Genomic DNA, 10,186 nt, shown 5'->3' with positions numbered 1-10,186 from the left:
AGAGACATTTTTTAATATAATTACTTAAATCCTTCAAAGCCTGCATTCAAAAAATATACCTAGCTCAGCACCGCTTGATCTCCTGAATGTTATTAGCAGCATCTGTTACCTCCAGTAGAGACAAACATTTTCGGCCTAAACATAAGTACTTACCCTGTGCAGCACTTTATTGGGCTGGGGGAGGTTGTATGAATCCCCTCTCAATAGTCATGGTTGTTTCACGGAAGAGTGGAGATTTGTCTGGTTTTCAGCCTGGGACACAGTGTGATTTTCTATTACTCTCTGCCGTCATTAGTGCAAAATTAATGTAATCTGCTACCTCCCCACCTTCAGGTGGGCTATTGTACAAGGTGCAGGACAGTGGAGATTTGTTTGGTTGGGTTTTTTTTTTTAAGCTAAGTGGAAAATTAAATACTACTATTTTAAAACACATTGCTGAGTTTGTAAAATCCTTTTCCAGGTTGATATAACAAGTTTCTAGCAAGTTGCTCTTGTTCTGGGTGTGCTGGACAGCCCAGCCAAATTCCCACAGGTCTGTTCAGCGGTGAATGGTTTCGATTCACCATTCCCTGCATGGTACCTCCAAAGCATGGCTGATACCAGCTCCAGGATACCAGCAGCACACTCCCTCTGGTGAGATGGCTTGAGACCAGCTTTGACTGTTTGAATGGAGCCCAGGGGCAGTGCCTGCTCTCCAGCCACTCCTCCACAACCAAAATTCCCTCCCCCCCCCGCCCTGGGTTTTGCCCCCTGTTTTTTGCCCACCGCAGGAGGTGCAGAGTCCTTTCCTTCCAGCTGGCAGTGGGCTGCAAGCAAAGGGCTTTTGCTGTCATCTCACTTGGTAAAAGGGAGTCCAGTTCCTGGAAAGCTTTCTGTGCAAACAAGCACAAAACCCCCCTAACAATTAATCTCAGAAACAAAGACACTGATGTCAATTACTGTCATTACCATAATCAAGAGAGTCACAGTGGGCAAGGGCTGGGTCCGTGACAGGTCCTATGGCTCTCCCCTTTGGAAGAAGGGAGGAAGACTTTCATTATAGTGGAGAATCTGGGGACAGACTAAGCAGGTTGCCCAGTATCATCAAGGAGTCTGTAGTAGACTTCAGAACTGAACTAGAGGTTCATATCTCATGTATAAGTTTCCCAGGTCTTTTTTAAGTCTCCGAAATAGCTCTGTTTAATCCTTTCCACCTAGATTATACATGTTGACACAGCTTTGTTACTGGGGCACAAACCTCTGCTGGGTCAATGTATGTTGGTTATCATAGTTATGTGGATATCTGTTGATATCTCCACTTTTCTTCTGTGTATATAAGGGCCAATTCCCACTGAAATCAGTTGAAAGTCTATTATTAATATCATTGACCTTTGCCTCAGACCTGGAGTAACGGTGTTGGCACAGATATTTGAAAACTTAGGTTGTACTGAGACCATTGTTGTTGTTTGTCCTCTGCCCAAGCTGGGCATCAAGTGGGTTTTGATAGGAGAAATGTCACTGACAGCTTTGAGATGGCTCATACCTGAGCCTTGAGAAGGTTCAGTCTGGTTTTGGACTTTTGTGATAGCAGCCTGAAATCTGTCCAGTAAACGCAAACCATTCTGGAGAGGCTTCGAAAAATTTGGATCAATATAATTTTATGCTTGTATGAATCATCCCAATGTTTTGTTAAGTCTTAACTTAGTTTACATTTTAGTCGTTCACTGGGACACCAATAAGAAAGAAATATCCTTAAAGAAAAAACAGCTGGTGACTCAAAATCAAATCCTGCTAATATTTCTCTCCCAATAAAATTGGTATCACTGATACGAAGGCAAATTCTTCACATTATATATAACATGATATACTATAATACATAATAGAATATATATGCACACATAAACCCTTAATGCTTTAAGAGCTAGGATTTAGAAAATATATAGGGAAACAAAATTACATCCACTGCTGGGCACCCTATTACCAAAAAGGCTCTAGATAAACTGGAAGGACTTCAAAGAGGAGATGTTGGAGTGAGTGGGAATCCAGGGGAATGGAATTATGAGGGTGGTTAAAGCACCTAAAACCTGTTTCTAGGAATAAATGAGGAGGTGACTCGGGGCTCTGACTCGCATCAGAATTGGCAGTGGTTTTGGCTGGCGTATGAAGGTAACCAGCCAGAGCTGGTTTACACTGGGTTGTAAACTGCCATGGTTTTGATACAGCTTCATGGAGAGCTGAGTCCATCTCCGCAGCTGGGCTGGAAACCTCGGAACACGGGGCTGGAAGGGGCAGCCAAGGGCTGAGATGCTGTCGTGCTGCTCCATCCGGAGAAGGGGATCAGCAATTCCCAAGCAAAGCGCTGGCATCCAGGTTAGGAAATGGCACCCGACCACCTAATCAGCAGGAGCTTTGCTTTTCGAGGGTGCTAATGCCTACAAGGCTGGATCCCGAAGAGCTGCCATGCCTCAAAATGCTGACAAGGTCCAGGTGCCACTTTCTAGATGCTGTTGTCTCTCCCACGTGGCAGCAGTGTCACCCCAGCACCATGCTCCAATTGGGAAGCACAGGGGTGCGGCAGGAAAATACAAGTACCCTGCAAGTGGCTAACTGAGACATGGGAGGAATGGAGTCATCGGCTCACAGACACACGGACAGTTTCCAACAGAGGCAGGGAGCCAGCCCAGACCCTGAGGTCCAGGTACGTAACCAAACCAAAAAGTTCCCTTCTTTTCTAGCACAGCCAGGTTAGAGAGAATACCGGGAACATATACACATGAAATCAGAAAAGTAGGAATTGCCGAAAGAAAAATTCTTAATGGTAAGACATTGCCTTGTGCATGGATTGCTTGCTCTTTTCCCCATTTTCAAATTTTAAGTTTTTTAAAACAGACATTTTTCACACCGACACATTTATAAACTTTGTCCGTGCCTCCTTGGAAAGGTTCTTGTTGTGGGACCTAAAGGGCACAGTTCCCATTAGGTGAGGTTTTTACATTTAGATGCAGCAAAGTCATGTTACAGGAAATAACACTGCTCACTGTGTTTATCTCTGTCCCTTCAGACAGGTTACTTGATTTAACACACCTTTTTCATTATAATTATTTCTGTTCAGGTGTTATCTGACAAATTAGGGTATATTTTCATAATGAAATCCTACCTTTTATTTTAACCCGTCAGAAAATGAGATCTACTCCTGCAAGAATATAAAAAAAATTACTTAAAGGTAAAGATATTGATATTATATTGTCATTTTAGGTGTAAGAAGATCCATTTCAAAACTGGAGCTTTATTAATAAGGAACTCTGACTTGCATATCCAGGCACTAAGACACAATCCATCACACGCTGATACCACTTCACTCTAATGTGGCTTTTATAGGGACCAACTGATAAACTTTTAAAAAAAATAATGGACTTTGTGTATAAATTCTTACTGAATCAGACCACCAATTACTTCTGTTTCCCCCATATTTGGAACTTCCTTCTCTTATTTTGTTTAGAAAAAAGTGTACTTATCCCACTTAAAACCATTTCCTTTTTCCTCTTCGCAAAGTGAAAAAACAGAGATGTGAATTAGTAAACATAAAAGAGCTATACATCTGCTGCAACAGCTTTTTGTTGGAAATCTTGAATCCTAATTAAGGGAAAGAAGAGAAACTGACGTTTGGAAAGTGATAAAGTTGTAATATTTTATGTATATGAGCATTTGGAGAACTGCAACGGCTTTTGTGTTTGAATTTATAAGTGAAAGGTAAAATATTAATCTAAGTGAAACATGCTTCAAGCAAAAAATAAAGCAATGAATCATGTTAAATGAATTTTTAAAGAACGTGCAAAGGATGTGTTCCTATTCCAGAATGGTTAGTTTCTTGCAAACAGGCTGTTAGGTTGAAACCGTATCTGTGGTTTGTATTTAATGAAAGAGCAAGATAAACTGGGGAGACTACAACAATAATGAAAAAACAGAAATTCATGAGACAGGTTTTGTAGAGCACTTCCTCAGGGAGAGGAAAGGCAGGAGGGATGGATTGTTAATGACTGGAAGCAGAACATTTGATGGCATTACCAGGCAATGTAAATACAGGCTAATGGCCTCATCCTGCTACATCTCTTCTGAGGTGCTGAGTGAGCAGCCCCAAAACTGACCACAGCCAGCCGGAACACACAGACTCTGGGAGTCATCATCCCCTTCATATTTCTGTCTGGGGCAGCCTGAATTTCATGGGCTTCTGTACTAAATTCTGCTTTAAAATCTCCCATCTTTACAGTTACTTAGGGAGACAGTCGGGTCCCTAAATATAGGTGGCCACCAGCCAGCACTCCTTAAAGGCCTGAGTCTCATGTAGAGGTCCTCTGTCATCTCTGCTGCCTTGTGCTAATGTCCTATGTACCCTCAGACCTCCAGGATGACACTCAATATCTACAGCACTGTTCCCTTAGTTCCGACAGGAATACCTGGATGGAAGAGGTAGGTTTTAATTCATTTTAATAATTTCTCTTTAATGTTCCGCCTGTATTTGTGCAGGTGAAATGTTCCTGGCTTAGTCTGCTGGTGGGGCTGGAATTCTCCCCGGGTAAGAATTGGATTGGATGCAGCAATTTTTATGCAAGTGTAACGGATCTTAGACGTCGCAAGAGAAGAGTACCCATGGTTACTGTGGTTGTCTAAAAAGCCAAAACTGCCAATGAGCATCAGAAAAGCAAAGCAGTAGTCCTGGCACTGGAACAATATTATATAAAAGTCGTCTTTATGGGTCTTGGGCCAAATTCAGCTATTGTTTGTATGCAGGCACTCCTTTTGAGCGGCTGGTGCTCTTCCCATGGACATGAGAGCACATTCCCGCTTGCCGTTTTCCCTTCAGCTGCACAACTCCTTCTTCAGGTATGGCAGCTTTAAAACAACAAAAAAGTACTCTTTAACCCAACTGACCTTTAAGCACATGGCCTGTGAAAACATCGTCTTCTTTATATCTACCGTACTCTGTATATCCAAGCACACGTTTGACATTTATGTTTTCCTGAGGTAGTAAATTTTCCTTCTGCTGACATAGAAGTAAATGCTTTAATCAGAATAAATCTGACTCTTTAAATCAGCTAACTACATCTATAGGAAATTAATTACTAAAAATGGCTGTGCTTAAGGAGGCTGAATGTTTCTAGTATTTATTAAGAGCATGACTCTTTTTTTCTACAGTTTCTCAAGAGATTTAATCTCTGCACAAGTTCTCTTCAATGGGACTAGTATGTGGGTTAAGCGTTATTAGTCTGAGCCCTAAAATTAATGTGAAAGCTACTGCAGGCAGCAAACTTATGTGGTCCCGAGGGGAAAACAAGACTGGTCAAGGATGAAGGGGGTCATCTTTAACTCACATTGTGTACAAAATGGGTGTTCCTGGGAGCAGGTGACGTTGGAGCCCTCGTACAAAGGGCTCTGGGCTGCGTCCTCAAACCAGTACATGTGGCCAGCTTGGGGCTGGAGGTGGGATATTGCATGGAGCTCGAAGTACAGGCTGAGCAGGAGCATCTCTCTCCGCTACCAGCCTCGCACCAGCCTGGGCTCCCAGCAGGCACTGGACTCAGCCCCAAGTCTGACCTGCTCCTAAAATACTCTGCAGATACCGCCATCAGGACCAAACTGAAACCTATTTAAAAAGTCCCTGCGATTTTTAACAGGAAACGCATCCGGCCTCCATAACAACAATAACTGTCCTAATTAAAGACACTCTTTAAAATTTCATTTGGTTGAGAAAGGAAGTTTTGGCTGTTTGGAGGAAATGCCAATCCAAACCCTTTTTGTGAAAGGAGACTTTAATGACTTTCAAAACCTGCTGTAACTGTCTAGGATAACTTAGACATCCAGACTTCTGAAGATGTCCTTTCTTCCATGCAGATGATCAAAGAAAACTCCCTCTTTTTCTTTTTTTCATGTCTTTCACAGATTTCTGTCAATTATATTGAAACCCAGGCAAGCCTTTTAGTTCATAATTTGTTATGAAAGAATGTATTTTTCAATTTTTCCAGAGTTTTCACAATATCTTTCCCCTAAGTATGACTGCTGCTGCTCAGAAAGCAGTGAGTTTGGCCAAACCTCTTTCATAGATGAAAACTGTAATGGGAAATAAAAACAAGAGCTTCCCCCACCCTGATGGACTCCCATTATTTAGCCCTTTGTTTCTTTCCCAAAATACTTTAAAAGCAGAATGGGCTGTGCTCAAACCCGTCTGACCCGGCATCGCCTGCAGCTTGGCATCAGGATGTTTCCCAAGACACTATTGAACATCCAATTTGTGGTGTAAGCATCTTCCTGACAGATCTCCCATTCCTTTGGTAAAATGACGACCTTCGATGGCAGCAGGTGTGGGGATGTGTCTGTACCCATGCCAGGGTGTCCCACGCTTGCTTCTGGTTAGGTCTGAAAGGTTTGGGCTGGCGGAAAAGCCCAGCATCACTGGAGGAACAATGTGCACGGTAATACCAAGGGCCTGCTTCCCCGTTCAAACCTGTGCAAATCTGAAATCTTCCTGCTAAAGTCAGTGACGTGACTTAAGTTTCAGACAGACATCGTTCAACTGAAAGCGCTGTCCCCAGGGATTTCAGCTTTTGTGAAGTCTGGCTAAGGATGTGTTTCTGGGGTAAAATTACCATTTTCTCAGAATTCATGGGCACTCTGAGCAATTCCTTACTTCACTCCCCCAAAAAAAAAAAAAAAAAAAAAAGAAAAAGAAAAAGAAATCAGAAGCCAACCAGGCAAAGAACAGACCTTAGCTGAATAAAAACAATGGCAGTTGCAGACCCTTTATAAGTCTGATGAGTAAATGATTTGACACTTGCTTGCAAAATCCTGCAAAATTATTGAGGTTTTCCCCTCAGTCCTACAATGAAAAGCAAGTCAGAGATTAAGCCACTGATCCACCAAAGAGTTCAAACTCTGCTGAAGGGTGGAAGCCAACAGAGCTGCCAGATACATGAGGTCATGTTCCGAGCGAGATAACTGTGTCCAAATCTCATTCTGAACATGACTTTGCTTTCTGGTATGCATGTGAAACCTTTCAATTTCTCCATTGACTTTAATTTTCAGTTGTTCTAAGCTTCCTAGATTGGCAACTTAGACAAAGATGTTAAATAAATAAATAAATAAAAGAGTTTGTTTGCCAAAAAGGTAGTTTTTTGACTTTCTCTGCTCAGACAAAAGCTGCTAAATAAAAGCAATACTGAGCCAGCCTGTATTGTGGTGTGGTGAATAAAAATGTACCCAAACTAATGTTCTGAATTTAACATCTGTAGGTGCAGGAAGGTCCACAAACTGCTGTGAATTGCATGACTAGCTTGTTTCCTTCTCTTAAAGTTTCATCCACATCCTTGAATATAAACAAATTTTGGGTAATTTTGGACCTGAACTCTTTAAATTGGCATCTAGCCTATAGACTAACACTAAGCCACTTGCATTATTTTATGCAAGAAAGTGGGAATTTGGATGAAGAAATAGTGTGAATTTCTGAGGATGTCATAAATGAAATAAATAGTAATCATAGCTAATGATGGAATGATAATTAATACACAGTTTTTTCCCACGGTGTGCCACTGCAGTGATTCCAGCTAGGTTTTTTCACCTGTGGATCTCATTCTACCTGGTGAAATGCCTACATTTCATCATCCCTGTTTCACAGATGTTGAGGTTGAGACACTGACAGGGTTTCATGCCCGAGGGAATCACTTAAAAAAAAAAAAAAACACTCAACAAAAAAAGACCAAGTGGTCCAAGACGTGTCCCTGTGCTGGGTTACTGGGGCCACTGGCCGCATCCAGCTCATCCTGCAGGTGACTGAGGCCAGGCAAGGGGCAGGCACCCTGTGCTGGGTCATGGCGCCGACGTCCCCAGTGCACAGCTAGATGGGCTAGTGCTTTTCTAGAGGACAGGATTTTATATGTGGTCTGTGACACAGCTTCTGGACAGGTCACCACCCGGACACCTTCCTCCAGGGTGGTGCTGGGGCTTCCCTGAGCAACAGGGAAAAGAAAAGGATAAAACGTGGTAACAGGGGCACAGGAATCGGTGAAGGGCATCTGAGTAGTAACTCAGACGATGGCTGGTTTTAACTTTTAATTAACTGGATAACAGGTTAATTGAACTTCTAAGGCCAGAGGCAGGCTGTTCTTAATAAATTATTCAAGGCATTTGCATTCTCCAACAGCAGAGATTTGGCAGCTGACTTTGCAAGTGACTCCTGCTGAGGCAGAGTACGCAGTGATCCTCTTCTGCTAGATTACAGCAGGGCGAGAGTCATGCAATTATAGCTCCAGTGAAGCTGTGCTGGTCTGAAGCATTTCCAACTCAAAGATTCGCTGAGTAACCCTGAGGACAACTCATGGCATATTTATTCCTGAAAGATACTGAGATACTTTAACACATTGATGTAGTTTATGTGTACCAGTATGGCCCAGACCTAGGTATACAGATACCAAACATCTACTAAAAACATGTAAATCTGGTATTTAAGTATCTCAGAAGATCTTAACTTGAGTCCTGAAGTCATAATTCAGCCAAAGATCTTCCACTGACTGCAGCAGGACCAAAGAGCAAGGACTGAAGGGTTTAGTCTTAAATTAGAGGGCGGGTAATTTTAAAACCACTGGTAACTGGATGAAACTGCTTTTTTGTGAAACTGTTGTATAGTAGTAGCAGGAAAGTTAATGCCATTTTTTCTTGTAGATCAGTGACAGAAACAAAAGTATTAAAAAATCAGTTTTTGAATAAGTTATCTGCAACTTTGATATCTCAATGTAGATTTGTGGGCATGCTGAATTTGCCTGTCTGTAGCCATTATTAGATAAAAAATGACTTCGAGGTAACTATTTGGGTTAAAAATGATAACTTTCCAGTGATCATCTGCACCCTGTCATTTTGACTTCTTAAGCCTGAAGTTTGCAGTGCCTCAGGCAAAAGCATTACTGTTACCGTACCTCAGATAAGATGCGGCCTGGCTTTTTTTATATATAATATTTATTGTATATTGGGCATTGCTAAAGGGGATCTTATTTTAACTGAAGCCAGATTTTCTGTAGTTAATAGAGTTAGGAATGGTGTATTATTTTCCAACTTGGACGGGTTATTAATACTTATAAGTTGTGAACATGGAAAGAATTCCCATAAATCTGCGCAGTGCACTGCAGTTTACAGCGGAAGAGATAAAGATGTATGAAAAGCTGCTGAGTGCCTGCGCATTATGTTCAGACCCTGTTCAAGGACCCGATTCTGCTCTGAGACTCTGAGGCACCCTGGAGGAGAAGGATGCCTGCGTGGGGCTGCGAGTGGCTCCCAGGGCCGGCGGGACCCGCGGTCAGCTCTCCTCCTCCCCAAACACCGCCCTCCAGCTCTGCGTGTTTTCCACATGCGTCATGACAGTCCTCTGCCTCCCCAAAGGGTGTGGTTCAGCCAAAAGTGGGAGGATTTAGCAGGACAATGCAGAAATGTTAAAGGATTGATAAATGATTGATTTTCTCCCTCCATTTTAACAGGCAGAGTGGGCAATATATTTCTTCTGTGTTCCTCAAAGGGTCGAGCATCATTCCCAAGTTGAAAGGTCTCACTCCAGTTAATCAGAGATATCATATTCAGACCTCAGTGACTTATATCAGATTTGGGATCTAAAGAGAGTTATATACACCTGTATGTGTAAAGCTGGCCTTTTTCCCCTGCTGTGCCGCATGTAATTGGGGGTCACTTTTATTCAGGTTCCTCTTTTCAGTCTTGCACATGCCTCTCTTGCACGCACCAGCGTGGCATTCATGCAAACCAGGTGCATGCAGAAAAGAATTGTGCTCTGAATATGTATTTAGGCAGCAGTAACTAAGCACTGCAAATTCTTCTCCCGAGGTGCACAGGGCTTTGTGTAAAACCCGGGGCAGACTCGCACTCTTATCTTTAATTTCTCTGTCATCCTGTTCGGGAGTCCAGAGGAAATATTCCCACAATACAACTGCTGCTGCTTCGCCGCATGACTTTGGGCAACACAGGGAGTGCACAGCCCTACGAGGTGCTGAGGGCTCTGGTCCCCTTCCAACAAAACACTTAAACATGGTATTGAAATCAAAGGAAGGACTCGCTGGCTTCAGCGTAACCAGTGCTTGTGCTTTCCCTGAACAGGGCTGGAGCATTTAGTACCTTATTGGTTCCAGTCCTTAATGGTTTTGTTCCAGCTCTCTCTTTC

This window comes from Charadrius vociferus, unplaced genomic scaffold (genome assembly GCF_000708025.1).
Source record: "Charadrius vociferus isolate BGI_N301 unplaced genomic scaffold, ASM70802v2 scaffold282, whole genome shotgun sequence".
Classification (NCBI taxonomy): domain Eukaryota; kingdom Metazoa; phylum Chordata; class Aves; order Charadriiformes; family Charadriidae; genus Charadrius; species Charadrius vociferus.
The sequence above is the reverse complement of the archived record's forward strand: the minus strand, read 5'-3'. Positions refer to the sequence as shown.